Here is a 16,233-nt window from a genome sequence, read left to right on the forward strand (position 1 = left end):
GCTTTTTTTTTTTTTTTAAAGGCCACATGATCTGGAAAATGTCACTGAGCAAAGCATAATGTTCCTGTGCTTTTAACTGAACAAAGGAGGCAACAGTATGTCCTTAACATATAACTTGCTTATAAGATTAGACGTAAGTATTAAACAGCTGTTGGGGAAAAAAATGCCATAATTCAGAAATAGCTATGTTGGGAATGCTCATCCATTTCTAGCAGATTTGAATTTAATTTTTTTACCCTTTCCCTCTTCAAAAGAAAATAAATTTATAGAGATCTACCAAAATACAGAGTACCTTTTATAAAAGATGAACAACAGAAGGCTCCGTCAATGTGGTTCAAAGCATAGTTTCTTGAAAAAGGTTAAAGGTGAAAGTGTAAAGTTCCGAGCACTTGGAGGAAAGGGAGGTAATAACTTTAAAACTATAAAAATCACCAGACCAAAAAGTGTGTGCACCTATAATGTAAAAATTCTAATAAGCACAACAAAAGTAAAACAGGATTTTCTATAATGTTATTAAAAAATATAAACTATCCTCCATATATATTAGCAATCCCAAGAAAGCCTAAATATGATTAACAAAATTCAACTTTCAAGTGATTGATATTTTTCTTTTACCGTAATCCTCTAACATAATCTTCCATAATGATTCCCTCCGCACTAGCTGGTTTTGGAATAAAACACCCACCTATACAAATTTTGATTAGACTATCACAAAAACCTTGCAGTCTAGATTTCAGAGTTTCCAGGTGGCTAGATATCTTTCCAAAATTCTAAGCCATCTTATTTTGGAAAAATCTCTACATATAGGAAATAGCAGTATTTTAAAACTATATTTAAATCCCCAAGCACTTTCACATATCTCATTTTGCCAACAGGAAATGCAAAAAATAGATTGCCCCAAATCAGCTCTTCTAATGGCATTTCCTTCGGTATAGCAGGAAGAGCACAGTTCAAAAAGCTGTGAGACCACATGACCGAAGCCTTAATTCTTTAATCCACCTGGTAACAGTGCTGCTGTACAGGTTCAATGCAACCGTGCATACAGAGGCCATAATAGAAGACTCTGCATATAGGTGATACTCAAACATTTATTCAATACTTGATTGTGTATGTACAGATTTTGGAATTCAGCACATCTTAAGGTAAGAACGTGTTTCATTTTCCTCATATTTGTTTACTCCTTTGCAGAAAGACTGATTTGCTGAGTCAAATTCCATAAGATCTCTCCTTTGAGAATAAGCCTTCACTTGCTTAATTTTTTCAAAAGATTTATTTATGGATTTTTAGAGAGAGAGCATGCACATGAGCAGGGAGATGGGCAGAGGGGGAGAAAGGGGAAGAGAGAGAGAATCTCAAGCAGACTCCCCACCAAGCCAAATGAGGGGCTTTATCTCACAACCTGAGATCTTGACCTGAGCTGAAATCAAGTGTCAGATGCTTCTCTGAATGACCCACTACTTGCTTTACATAGGTCCTAGGTGAGGGGGGTAAGGAGGAGGAAAGGAAGAAGAGGAAAAAAAAAAAAAAAAACCAAACTCGATTTTGAAGAGCAACTCTTAGTAGGAGAGAAGATACAAGGCTGTGGATAATGTGAAATAATAATTCATTTAAAAATATCTAATCAAAAAAAAAAAATAAAAATAAAAATAAAAATATCTAATCAGGGACGCCTGGGTGGCTTAGCAGTTGAGCGTCTGCCTTCAGCCCGGGACGTGATCCTGGAGACCCAGGATCGAGTCCGCATCCAGCCCCCTGCATGGAGCCTGCTTCTCCCTCTGCTTGTGTCTCTGCCTCTCTCTCTGTGTCTCTCATGAATAAATAAATAAAATCTTAAAAAAAAATCTAATCAAACCTATTTTGTCCACTGTCTCTATATTTCTGGAAAAAATACCATTTTACAGTAGAAGATTCAGAAATGTATACATGCAAGAAAATGAAAGTGGCCTGTTACACCATCCAAGCTTAACCGTTATGTTAGCTGTATATATTTTTATGACTATATTCATGAATTTACAAAACTGGGATCCCTTGGCTTGTACAGATTTGTTTCATGCATCCAGGGCTTAATGTTTGTGTAAACTTTTTTCTTTTACAATATCTCCATTTTGCATGACCACATATTACAGCCGAACAAAATCTCTTTGATTATTCTATTACATTTTAGCATTTAATTAACTTACACTTTTCACTCTATTACAGTTACAATCTGTAATTCTTTATGCACTTTGTCACAGCTCTACTTCCTTAAGCTAGTACCTATCTATCAAATCTATGGGTCAAACGTATTAACCTTTGAGGGACCTTGATATATAGTTCCAACATCATCCTCTAGAACCTTTGGTTCTCACACTACCATTTTTTGAGAGTGTAAGTTTCCTTGCAACCCAACAAATATTATTTTAAAAATAATCTTAGGTAATTTGTGGGTGGAAAAAGATATCTTAAATTGTTTTAATTTGTAAGTCTCTTGATCAGCAATGAGGTAGGGTATGATTTTGTGTATTATTTCTCTGTGACAATTTGTCAATTTTTATTGGGTTGCTTTACTTGTCAAAGTGTTTGAACTTTTCAAACAACAATACTAATTTAATTTTGATTATTTACTTGTTCATACATTTCTTGTTTGTTTTTAGCCTGGTAATGTAGTTTATATAGTCTGTGTATTGTGTACAAATATATATATATATATTTTATTTTATGGGTTCAAACTTTTTTTTTTTGCTATTTTTCATGTTCTATATGCATAGCCTCCTTCCATTTGCAGTAATTAGGAGGTATTTTAGAATTATGTCAATGTTGGAAAAAATGGTGTCATTCATCACAGAGAAACATCTACAAGTCTCCATAAGATTGAAGCTGGGATATGAACCTGTCTCTCTTCCCCATATGGGAAAATGCTCTATAGGCAAGTCTGTCATGCTTCTTTTCCTTTTCCACAACAATGACTTCGACTTCTTGTAGGCGCAACAGTAACACCAATGAGAATTACACTGGACGGGCTCTGTTCCTAGGATATGAAATTCATAGAGCAGTAGAGTATCTAGCATAAGGAAGTAAAATTATACAGAGAAAAAACAAACTTACAAGTAAGTTTCCTAGAGGTATGGTTTCATTTAACTTTTGCCCAAATAATTTAGCCAATTACTCTACCAATATTTATAAATAATTATTTCTTCATCTACATGTGAGTTGTGTGTGCGGCATTCTTTTTCTATGTGTGCATTATTATGTATTATTTTCTTATGAATTGTTGATTGCTTCCAAGGCCATCTGCTTTTTTTTTTAATCCATCTGTTTTTGATTCTGTCATCAGTGCTGTGATATTTTAGCTTAAATTATTTTTAATTTTTGGTAGGCACGGCAAGAACCCATCATTTCTCTTCTTTTGAATGTTTTCTCTCAGTTCCCGGAAGTCACAGGGATTCTCTCTTTTTATGACGCCATGACCGCACAATCTCCTGACTGGCAATTCCTGGAAATTATAATCTCCATATGATGTATGAAGATGGAGGAAGAGGAGAGTATTAGCCTCACCACCAATGTAGGAGAGAAGAGCAGCCTGGGCCCTTAGTGATCTCTCGAGCCACCAGTCACACTGTGGGAGCCACATTGTGAATTTTGATTTTACACAGGTATGCTTGACTGCTTCACTTCAGAAAGCGAAGGACCAGTCCATCATCAGATTTTTAAAAACTCTATTTCAACACTCTAGTTTGGACAAATTCCTCCCAGACACTACATGGCATGTGTCAGTTTGGGGGTTTAGGAGGGGAGGAGGGAAGGAGGGGCGAGGGTCTTCATAAGAATCTTGTTCCAAAGTTGGGAGAAGTAAGGGATGCCCTGCTCGCCCGGCAGGTGGCATTTTTTCCCCAAGTTCCTCTGCCTTTTGGGTCTGTGATGTTTACGGGAACACCAAGTAGTCCCATCTCACAATCTGAAAATGCTTTACACCTTTCAGTGTGGGAGAGGCTCTCGGGGAGGGTCATGCACTGACCAGCACTTGTGAGCCACCAGCCAGGTAAGCCTTCAAGAGTTCTTGCAAACATGCTTTGCACTAAGAAAAATAGAAAATTAACTTCCCTTTTAATGGCATTTTGGATTATTAGTCTTCAGATAAAAATATAAAATCTCTGTTAAAAGAAAAACAGTTTGGGTGGGAGGAGAATTGGGTGTGGAGTGAAATGTTAACAAAATCTCAACTGAGATTCTTTGCTGAATCACATTTGGCATTAAGTCAGGCAATCGGTATGGATTGTATGAGGTACTCAATTTTCACTGTCTAATATTAAAGACACTAAATTAATAAGATTCTTTAAACTCTGCTTGTGGTATAATTTGTGTCTCAAGATTAAACTCTATTGGACTGGAAGGGTCTTACCACAGATAACTAGAAGTCATAGTTGGTCACCAGTTAGTCTAAGAAGTTAAAGTGAAGATTATTAAGAATATAATCATGCTTTAAATATAAATGTTTATATGCATGTGAACTAATTCACTAGGTTGTTGTTATAGGAACAAGATCTTGTCTTTGGAATTGGCAGTTGGCTTTCTTGCATTTACTTACCAGTAGTGCTTTGTTTTTGAGTTTTTATTTCATTAAAAGGAACTGAGAAATTTAAGTCACTTATAAAGCAATCCAAAGAAATAATATTCTTCTGCTATATTTCATAGCAGACAAATATTGATAGTTAGCTTGCCTAGACCTAATGGACAACTTTTTTTAATTGACTCTCCTTGACTGAGCCTTTCACTTGATCTTCGCCAAAAGGCCAAGAAGCGATTGACTGAGCCTTTCCAAAGCATTCAGTTTTCATATATTTTCTATTAATTTTCTCACTTATTGTGGTTACTTTCAGTAGAAAGCACTGAATAAATAGCATCTATTCATTTCATCTAGTAACTTACAATCCTGAGATAACTAAGTTTGGATCACATAATTGCATAAGCTTGAAAAAAGCAATTTTTTCAGGAACCAAAATAGACACATATGTTATGAAAAGGCTTCAAAACTACGGACAATGACTTTTCAAAGCGTCACTCCTTCACTTTTCAGGAAGACTGTCCCTAAGCATGTAAGAACAAAAACTTCAAGCCAGATGTTTGCAATTCCCTAGCCTTTTTTCTCTTTTCTGACCCTATACCTCCCACCTCAACCCCTAAGTGGCAGCTCTAAACTCATCCCTAGAAAGCTTCAAAACAATGTGTCTGGTTGGAAGCTGAATGATGTCTCCTAGAAGCTTATGCTATTCGGGATTTAAAAAAATAATAAAGGAACAAGAATGTGGCCTCCAACCTCCTTGAACCAGAAATGGCCTTTCAGGTTACAATGCCACTTACAGTTTCCAAACAGATGTCAAATAAGTTGTAGGTAATGGAGTAAATTTAAAACATTATTCCTGGCAGCCTTCCATGTATTTTTCTTCACACAATGTTATGAACAATAGTACTATTTGAAAGGAAGGACCAGAAATGATCTCAAATTTTGTTTTTCTCTCTTACCTTGCTGTCTTCTTTTCGGATTTTAACCTTCCAAGAAAATTCTGAGACATCTGCCTCTTTAGAGTGCCCATTTGCTTCAAATAGTCTCAAGGGGTGAAGCCTGCTTTTAGATACCATTTTTAATACATCTCTCACCATTATTTCATTTTTGTGTGTTTGGCTCTTGGACAGACTAAAATAGTCAAAGATTAATTTATTCCATTTAGAAATATCAAACGCAGTCTGCCAATTTTTTTTTAATCACCAAAGGAATCTGATTAATTTTCTGCCTGTAAGTTTTGCAAATGAAGTTCACTTTCAGTACTTCAGACAGCACCTTTCCATCTTGCATCGCGTCAAGCCTTGGGAGGCTATGACCAGGTTGTCAGTCCTCATATTTGCCTGATGGACTTGGCTCTTTCTCGTACAGCCTGCTGACCTAGTCGGCCTTTCGGTAACAGAATAGCTGCAAGTCCCCCATGGCCTCATAAGCTTCTGCGCCACACAGTTCTATTTATGTTAAACCAGACATTTCCATGTAATTCATATTCTCTGCAATGTTTTTTTTCCATTGCCAAGTAAACTCAACAAGTGAACCTTTGAGATATTATCTTTAAAAAAAAAAAAAGAGAAAATCTCAGCTGTGGCAGACTAAAGGAATGGGTTTCATTTAAATGTTTCCTGTTTTCAATGCATTTGCCCCATAGAATCATTGTGTGGAACACAAAAGTCTGATTCAATTAGCAACTAAATGGTTACAATTGGATTTCAGCTCCAGCCAGTGGAAAGTACAAGAGAGCTGCACCACTGGAGAAAGGAGGATGGATGCCATTTGTATTCAGGACATTCACACGTTTTACATTGATGTACAGGACCTTTGTCACTGGACTGATGAGACAGTTGGAAGTACTGCTCAAGAGCCAGGTGCTTGACAAATAAAGAATTTATGAACTTATATACATATAAATTAATATAAATGTGTGTATAAACTTAAATATAAGCATATATATATAATTTATGGCATTAAATAAATTGAAATACTGGTCATAGTCATCCATTTCTATATTGGAAATATTATACTCCGAGTCACCTACCAAGTTAAAGAACATCACACCAGAATATCAAGCTACTTAGGATGAGAACAAGTGCAAAATGAAGACAAGCTGAATAGAAGCACCTGTTGCCAATTTGTGTACACAGTCAATGTAGAGTGTTAATGATCGATTTCCAGTACTGGTATAATTTCTGTCTGCTACAGGGGTGTGTTTTTAAGTAAAGTGGAATGGAAATGGTTTATACGGTATCCCCTTAATTCTGTTCAGTCTTTTTAATCTTAAGGAACTGCACTGTTTGATGTTAATATCTCTACTCTGTTATGAGTTTATAATTGCCTCTTTATTTTCAATATTTCCTGACCCACTTGTTTTAAGCTTGATTCTTAGATTTTCTCTTTTTTTTTAATTTTAATTTTTAATTTTTTAATATATTTTTTAGATTTTCTCTTCTAAGCTTTCATTTGCTTTCATTTAGTTTAATGTCCTTTATAGTTGATTTTATTTTTCTAACATGCCCTACTCTTAATTTTATGTTGTCACTTCACTGTGTTATGTTTGTTCATATGATCAACAAAATCCATTTTAACTGTCCACCCCATTTATTGTTAGGTTTTGCGTTCTCTGCTGTCATACAGAGAAGCAAGCTTTTATATGAAGACAAGATAAAAACTCCTTTCTTTAATAAAGACTGAGTATCCCCCTGCCCTTATCAATTAGATGACAACTTTAAAATAATTTATTTCTAACCTCTTGCTCATTTCCCTGCCTTTCCCCATGATTTCAGTTGACCTCCATTTCTTACCCTCATGTTTGCTAGGATCATTTAACAGCAGAGTGGATAACCTTAGTGCTCATCAACACATAGCTGCCCTTTATTTTCTATATCCCACTTCCCAGCTCCCCTGCACTCAGTTGAGGCCATGGAACATATTTGAGCCAAGGAAATGTAAGTAGAAGTCATGCGGATCATCTCTAAGCTGCGTCAGCAAAAAGCTTTTGCGCACTTTTTATAGCTTCTCTCTACCTCTCCCTGAAAAATCATGGAAAAGCACTTGTCTTAAGATGGTAGAGCCTCAGAACTTAAGTGGTTTGAAATTTGAGAGGCGTTAGAGAGGTCGGCTATCTGAGAGAGTCACCCAAGGTGAAGAGGTTTAGCATAATCAAGTGAGGACTAAGTTTTTATTATAGAAAACCACAGAAATTTTGAGGCTGTTACCAAATATGGAGGGTTCTACGCTTCCTTTATAGGAGTTCTTCTTTGACACTAGTATGGTATAGGCTCATGAACCTGCACGCTACAGAGCTTCTATTTCTTTTCTTCTTTATCTTCTCATATCTTGAATTCTGTATAACCCTTTATTTGGTTATCGGTTAATGCATTTTTCTCAATTGTTTTTCTCATGGGATAAATGAATGGTTTACATTCTAGACTCATGCTGATGTTTTATTTAGGTATGCTATCTTAGTGATCTAGAACTTTGGAGCTGTGGTCCTTTCTTCTCATTCATCTGTAGTTACCATCCCAGTCTTCTGGTCTATATTCTTACAAAGATAATTTTCTGGCCAGGTTGATGCTCTTCACTTTGTAGTAATAAATGAGTTTAATATTGTATTTCATTTTCACTTAATATTTGGCATTCAAGCCTTTTATGCAGAATATACATGTGTGTCTTCTTATCCAGCCTATAATGGAGTGAATGCTTTGAAATTTCAGATTCAAATTTCTTTCAACTCCAAAGGTGTTCCTTCTATAATTGTAGACAGCATTGAAGATGACCTCCAATGGTCCCCACCTCTTGGTATTCACAATCTTGTGGAGTCCCCTCAAAGACTGTGCCAAGGCGGATCTGTTGCAGTGTACAGCACAAATAATGGTATGTCACTTCTGAGATACAGTTGTAAGATTTTGGCTTCTCTATGGAGCACTTGCCCACTATTTCATTCTCTCTAGACCATGAATTTGCTTGAAAGAGGATGCTTCAGCAACAATCAACTTCAGACATAGCAGTCTTGGCAGATGGTTCGAGAGCAAGTCAGAACTCCACCCTGCTAAGGTTCCCCTGGGTTCCCATCCCTTAGAAGCTATAAAATAATAAAATTATGTTAAGCTACATAGTTTAGAGATAATTAGTTCTATAGCAATGGACATCTAATACAATATTATTTTATCTTCAGTGTTTTATATTTTCTTCCTTAGAAGTCTTATTAGTAACACATTTAGCTTCTTAAATCTGTCGTCCCAAATGTGTTTCCTTTTTCCATCATGATTTTCAATTTTTTTTTCAATTTTCAGTTTTTTTTCTGGGTTTTGAAATATTTTTGTACTTGATCTTCCAGTCAAACAACTTAAGCTTCAAAGGTGATTGTCTTCTCTCTTGCTATTTACCTACTGAGTCGTTTAATCGAGAAATCACATTTTTTAGAATTCTTATGGATCATTACTGGTAGGTAGGGAGTTGTTTGTGCAGAAACACTTGGAGGAATTCTACTTTCCCTAGATTCAAGACAAGGAAGATTCAGCTTCATTTTTGGCTTTTGAGAGTCAGATCAGTAATGTGGGACTAATATAGATTTTCCCACAGATCTCAGAAAGGTCGGCCATTTTCAACATGCTCTTCTTTTCACTGATTCTCCTCAAACTAAGATGCTATGTCTAGTCCATTGAGTAGCTAACAAGTACGATACCCTCATCACTTTTCTGTGTCATAATCCCCCCAAAAGCCAAACCTTATGTACATTCTATCCCATGTAGATTACCATGGTGGGTTTTTTTGTTTTTGTTTTTTGTTTTTTTGTTTTTTTGTGCCTACTAGAGGCAAAAATAGTTGGAGCTAGAAATGGGCAGAAGTGATTTTAGACCATCATTTTCACAGCCAAATTTTGGAGAAAAAAATATTTGACTAATAATGTTTCAGTCCTTGAACCAGTCATAATATATACAAAATGCTGTTCAGTAAAAGACACTAGCTTACTGTTAGCACATAATCACTCCATAAAGAGTAACAGGCTAATTCCTGCTATAACTAACTCTGAAGTCAGGAGAAGAGAACCAGAATTTTTTTGGCCTTTCAAAGCCTAATATGTATGTGGCAAATCAGTTCTTCATTTTAAGTAATATGGAAACATACCTAATCCAAGGACCTTTTCATCTCATTCAAGTTCTTACACCTTTTTTTTTTTTTTTAATGAAGTATCTACTATATCTGAGCCTTACGCTTGGCACTTTATACAATTTTTAAAACTTCTTCAGAAATCCTCATATTGTAGTTATGATTGTTCTAATTAATGGATTTGGAGAATAAGTAGCTAGTGGTTAAAAGCACATGTTTGGAAGACAAAATGACTTATTTCTCCTTCTACATCTTAGATTTTTCATCAATCAGACACAGATACCAACTGTGGTATTTCAAGGAATGTTGTAAAAATTGAAAGTGGAGGCCAAGGAAGTCAAAGTTGCCCTTGGTGATGCAGAGAATATTGTGAAGTGCGCAAAATATTTTCAGGGTCAGGGTTTTCTGTGCAGGCAGCAAGTCAAACGTCCTCAAAAGCTGAAGAGAAATGAGTTTCTATCAGTTCAGAAGTATTGACCACACTGATATCTTCACATACAGGCTTTAGTGCTCAGAGTACTAAAGCACTCTAAGGATGATGAAGCAGTATTTTGCTCAAAAAAGTCTCTTTTTTTCTAATCATTTACAATCCAGTTCAAGAATCTGCCAAATCCTGAATAATGATGTGAGAGCTCTCAACTTCCACCCGTGCCATTAAAAGTCAGAGAAAACAATGTTCAGTTTCAGCTGCACAGAGTTTTCACTGTGAGGCACACAAAGAATATCTCAAACGTCACATCGTACCCACCAACTTACGGCCATAATGATATTTGTGTCAACAAAAGAAGATAACCAGCATGTGTGTCGGGAGATGCTGTGCAAAACAAGAACACACGTGGGTGACTGCCTGGGTGAGGCCCACTGTGCAAGCAGCCCCAGCTGAAAAAAATGGTGGCTGGACCCCCCCGAGGCTGCAGCACTCCTGGCATCCTCCACTGGACAAAAGTAGCAACACTGGTGATGATAAGAAGTTTCAAAATTACCTCTGGTCACAATTCTCTTTTGTACCTATTTCACTGTGAGACTGGCAGCCATGTCTTTACAAGGATGACAAGGTGACTGATCGGTCCTGGGGGGATGACTGAGAGACTTCCACATGAGAACGCTCACGTATTCAAGGCAGTAGCAGGGATGCTGAGGAAGGGGAAATCCTTCCTCCATGAAAGGACATGGATGACATTAATGTGTCACCGTGGAGATGCTAGAGTCTGAGCCAGCCCATTATGCCACAGGTCAAAAGTCATAAGCAAACCACACATTAGTCATCCAGGGCTTGACAGTCCAAATATACACCCAGAAAACTTTGAGGCCAACTTCCTATGAAAGGAAAAGTTTCATCTAAGTGCTTAGAGAGTAAGTCCTTGTGTTTGGAAATTCTGGGGCTTACCGTGTTCCTTCTTTCTCACCCTGCACTTTTCCCCTTCAATTCCATTAGTGTGATATTCCAGGGTAATTTTTACTTTTCATTTTCAAAAGGGCTGTATGGTTTCTTGAGATGGTTCTAATTTGAGTCTGTAAAAGGAGAATTCCTTCAACTTTGCATTGAAAGACAATATTCCAAGTAAGCATCATCTATTTATGATTGAATCCCCTCTTCCTCCATGGTCAACTCTCAGTGTACTTCCCAAAGATATAAACTGAAAAATAATGATATAATAATACTCTCCAAACCCACTTTATGTGCCATGGTTCAAAAACATGAATTTAATTTCACTAATCAGTTAAAAAAAAAGATTCTAAAGAACAAATGATGGGGGGAAATTCTTTCAGGCATCTTGGCCAGTTATTTAGGTCTTCCAAAACGTTTATCTTGTAGAGAATTATTAAAGCAAAAAAGGATAACACTTGGGTATTTTTAAAATATTTCTTTTTCTGGGGTGCCTGGGTCATGCAGTTGGTTAAGTATAAGACTCATTGTTCCAGCTCAGGTCCTAATCTCAGGGTTGTGAGATCAAGCCCTGTGTTGGGATCTGCACTTAGTACAGAGTCTGCTTGAGACTCCCTCTCCCTCTATCCCCACCCCCACACTCTCTCTTCTTCATATATATAAATCTTTTAACAAAATATTTCTTTTGCCTCAGTGACTTTTCAAATTTTTTTGTCAGGCTTAGCTCTTAAATATTCATGATGCACCCAAGCTTTTCCATAACTATTTGGTTCACAAGGAACTACCAGATAGTGATTTGAGTCTTTTATGTTTTTGTGTGTTTAAGGAGGATATCTGTGTATATGTGTGGTAAGAGTATTTAAAATTGCTATGTGTGTTAAGACTATTTAAAATTGAAATCTTAGTATACACTATTATTTGCTGTTTCTTATATTGTTCGGGGTGCTTTGCATATAGGTATTAATTTAATCCCCCCAACATCATATAAGGATGGTAATGTTATCTCCATTTTAGAAATGAGGATGCGGAGGCACATAATAAATTTCCCTAGGGATGCCTGGGTGGCTTAGTGGTTGAGCACCTGCCTTCAGCTCAGGGTGTGATCCTGAAGTCCTGGGATCGAGCCCCACATCAGGCTCCCAACATGGAGCCTGCTTCTCTGCCTATGTCTGTCTCTGCCTCTCTCATGAATAAATAAATAACATTTTGAAAAAATTAACAACAACAACAACAACAAATAAATTTCCCTAAACTATAGAGCTGACACCTGCTATCAATGGGATATAACCAGGGCACCTAGTTCTCAAGTTCACTATTAACTCCCCAGCTATTGAGTGAAAACCATTTACACTGTATTCCTTTTTGACTCCTTAATGTAGCTCAGGTTGCAGCCCATGAGCTGTCTGCACATTATTTTGGTTCCTGGATCTACTCATCTACTCTATAAATGAGGGTGAACACTTGTTCACTATTAATGCTGAATCTGCTGGATTCGCCTGCCCTTTGTTCTAACAATAGGTATACTTAGATAGGAACCTAGAAATAAACAAATAAACAAAGCAGGAAAAAAAAAAAAAAAAAAACAGGATCATGACCCGAGCCAAAGGCAGACACTTAACTGACTGAGCCACCCAGGCACCCTCAATATCTGTTGTTTTAAACATCCCAGTTTGTGGCCATTGGTTACAGCAGCCACAGGAAAGTAATTGAATACCTAAAGGGTAGTGAGAAAAAGTTGGAGAGAGATTTAGGAAGTGGTTATTGCACACCAGAGGAAAGGAAACTGACAGGGATCTGTAGGGAGCTTGGCAACAGTCATCCATGGTCATGTAGAAAATAAGAAACAAACCCGTGAGCTCAATAGGCTGGGTAAGGAGGTTTCAGGACAGGAGCTGAGGTACACATGGCTTCCCTTAGCTGCCTACAGCAGAATATGAGAGCAGAGAGACTAACTAGAAATCAAACTTTCTTCAGTTTTCAAAACCAGCAATAGAAGCCTGAGGAAAGCATTTCCAGCCAGAAAAGACTTCTCAAATAAGAAAGGGTTTTTCGTATAATTATCAAAACCAGAGTGCTAGCAGAAAAATATTGTCTCAGAACACAGAGGAAACCTTTGGTTAACTGTGAAGACCATCATGAAGACATCAGAATGATGTTTGTCCGTGACCCGTAGACATGTTCAGAAAGACAAAAGCCTTCTGGTGGCCCCCAAGGTGTGTCTCTGTTAAGAGAAAAAAAAAAAAAAAAAATCAGCGTTTCTAAAAATGTTAAGGATGCTATTCCACAGAAGTCACATGGGAGGCCCAAAACAGAAATGGGTTTATCTCTAAGAGATTTGTGAATATGGATTTTATCTAAAGGGCTAAGCTCATACATTGACATATAACAAATCCACAAAGTTCTTAAAGAAACTGTCTTGCTGAGACTAAAAGGGATAGATAGAACAAAATGGGGGGGGGGGGGAATTCTTAAATCCCTGAGCTACAGATAAGATACAAGATAAAAACAAAAATAAACAAAATTCTGTTTAGCTGTCAACATAAGCTGTGGCTTATGAAAAAGTATGACTCAAGTTGAATGAAGAGCCCAGGATGGACCCAAAAGCCAAAGGAACATGTCTCAGGTTGTAAGTTTAAGCCTTATTCCAGGGACTGGAACCATAATCCCTGCTGGATTTCAGAATTGCTATGGAACAGTGGGCCTATTGTTGCATCAGAGGGTCTGCTCTGGTTATCCTAATCTGTTTATCTACTGTGTATTTGCTGCTTTGAGGACCCACAGCCTGTCTCTTCTGTTCACAGATCAGATTGAGAGATACCACACTTGAGGAACTGTATCTATGGTGTCTTATCTACATACTGCCTGGTTAAGATGACAAGATTCTGGGTCTTAAGCCTGAGGTGGAAATTAAAATAGAAGGAGATGTTTTGGGGTCTTGAGAGACAGTGACTATTTTGCATGTCATGGGATATGAATTGCTGTGGCCCAGAGGGTGAACTACGGTGTGCCATATTTCCTAAAGCAGGTCACCAAATAGATCCTGTCCAAAATGCTTTCCCGAAATGTGCTTTGCTACCCTCCCATCAAGAAGCAAAATCTATTACCCTTCTCCTGTCCTTAAATTTGGATGGATTTCTGGTTGCTTGAATCAACAAGGCACAGTGTGGGGCCGTGATAGGACTTTGGGACTGAGTATAAAACCATGCTGCCCTTATGGGCCTGGTCATTTGAAACACTCACTCTGGGCACCGCCTCTCTACTATGGTCTCTCCCAGAACCTAACCACTATGCCGCATGCATCACAGCCCCCACGGGGAGGTCATGAGTTGCTGTACCAGTCAACAGTCCCAGCTGAGTCCAGCCTTTGAGTCATATGAGCCCAGACACCAGCCATGTGAGTTAGAGAGCCTCCAGATGATTCCAGCCCTCAGATACTTGAAACTCCCTGAGCTGAGGCCCCAGACATTATGCAGCAGACACAAGCCAGCCCTGCTTTGCCCTATCTGAACTCTTGACCCACAGAATCAGTGAACATAATACAATTATTGTTATATCACAGTAGTAAAGATAGATAGTTGTATAATAAGGATAGATTACTTTTTTTTAAAGGAGGAGGGATTACAGAATGTTGCAGAGGGGGACAGACAGCAACACTGTGAATGCTTTTATTCATGTGCAGCAGTTAGGCTTCTGGAGGAGGAGAAAGTTCCTGCAAAGGCATAATGAGATCAGTTAGTGCTGTGTGCATTACACACAGCTCATGAGTTCTAACGGCAAAACCAAGTATGTGCCCAAGAGCAGCACGGAGGAAGCTTGCCCATCAACATATTTTTGTGTCAGACAGATGCTTGACAAAATGTAAGCAAGTAGTTTGTTTTTAAGTCCGCCCGATTTGCCAAAATACCAATGATGTTTTAAGCATGGGGGTTGGAGGCAGGGAGGAGGGAGAGTGGAAAGGAATTTTAAATTATCAAAGAAAGGTCCAGCCCAAACCATGTTAATAAAAACAAGACTTTACAGCAAAGTTGCCAGATATTCCAATGGATTCAAAGCATTTTTAATTCTCAACAGTACACAAGATGCTTTTCCTGCGATAAGTTTCTCCTTCACAAATACAGACAATACAGACGTGGATGGGTTTTATAGGCAGCTCTCTGCTACCACGTAGGTCTTTATGTCTCTTATTGAAAACATGGCTCGCTATTCGTGCATATAAGAAATTGTAAAAAAAAAAAAAAAAAAAAAAGAAATTGTAGGTTTTAGACCAGACTCTATTTTCTTTTAAACAATGATAAAGGAGAAAAAGACAAGCTCAGTGAATCTCCTCAGACTGAAGAAGAAAAAATTAACAGTTATCTAAGTAGGCAGTCAAGTTTGTGATTGGGAATTGTGTCAAGGGCAGTACTGGTATTTGTAAGCGCATTGTGGGTTTGACCATTCATGCAACATATTAGTTCTCTCTCACCACGGAAGTGATTACCAGAACCTGAGCATCTTACAACAATACCCACTGACCAACTTGCATTCCTACAGGTCACAAGTCCAGAGGGACCAACGACTCTGCTAGGGGCTAACAGGCCACCTTGGTGGTGTTGGCCAGCCTGGACTCCATCTGGAGGTTCTGGGCAAGAGTCTGCCTCCAATCTCCTTCACCTTGTTGGCACAATTCAGTTCCTCCTACAGGCCACTTCCAGGTCCTGGCCTCAGGGACTCTCCATCTCATCCGCAGTTAACTCTCCTCACGAAGAATCCCTCCGACGCTTAAGGTTACTCTTTAACCACATGAAGTAATTTAATAAGGCTCAGCTGGTCTGGAAATGATCAGGATGGGTGTTACTTATTTTAAGGTAAAATTATCAGTAATTCTCACACCTGCAAAATCCCCTTTGCCATATAAGGTAACATAATCAAGGGAGGAAAACCGGTGGAAGGAGGTCTTTGGGATCATCTTAGAATTTTGCCTACAACACCTCACCAACATCAATGGAACCGCATTGTTAAAATGGCAAAAAATAGAATAAAAATAAGAAATCCACTAATTTGCCTCCATCCCTCCTTATTTAGATGGCTAATTTCAACTGTTAGGAACTCTGACCTTCAGTGGGGAGTCTGAGTTTCAGAGTCACAGTGAATTTAGACTTCCACTGCTGCCCTAACCAACTCTGTGATGACACACCTATCCATTCATCAAGTTCTACATTTG

The 16,233-nt window shown here is 37.9% G+C and overlaps 2 long non-coding RNA genes across 5 annotated transcripts in view; one reads left to right on the forward strand and one right to left on the reverse strand.

Moving 5' to 3' along the window:
• Positions 1-922: 922 nt before the first annotated feature.
• Positions 923-16,233, forward strand: part of LOC112651108 (uncharacterized) — a 38,597-nt gene continuing 23,286 nt past the window's right edge. Inside the window, exons 1-5 of the long non-coding RNA XR_007402633.1 lie at positions 923-1,142; positions 2,962-3,086; positions 3,404-3,632; positions 3,959-4,018; positions 6,251-10,996. This is a non-coding gene — a long non-coding RNA (uncharacterized LOC112651108). The remainder of the gene's footprint in view (positions 1,143-2,961; positions 3,087-3,403; positions 3,633-3,958; positions 4,019-6,250; positions 10,997-16,233) is intronic.
• Positions 5,769-14,514, reverse strand: LOC112651107 (uncharacterized). Of its 4 annotated transcripts, none has more exons than XR_003130605.3 (4): positions 14,366-14,514; positions 13,142-13,251; positions 11,031-11,155; positions 5,769-6,089 (listed from the first exon to the last, which is right to left on the reverse strand). It is a non-coding gene; the product is annotated as an uncharacterized LOC112651107 (long non-coding RNA). The 4 variants fall into 4 exon arrangements; XR_003130606.3 differs by lacking the exon at positions 14,366-14,514 and adding an exon at positions 13,599-13,700; XR_003130604.3 differs by lacking the exon at positions 14,366-14,514 and adding an exon at positions 13,405-13,700.

Source organism: Canis lupus, chromosome 16 (assembly GCF_003254725.2).
Source record: "Canis lupus dingo isolate Sandy chromosome 16, ASM325472v2, whole genome shotgun sequence".
NCBI lineage: Eukaryota > Metazoa > Chordata > Mammalia > Carnivora > Canidae > Canis > Canis lupus.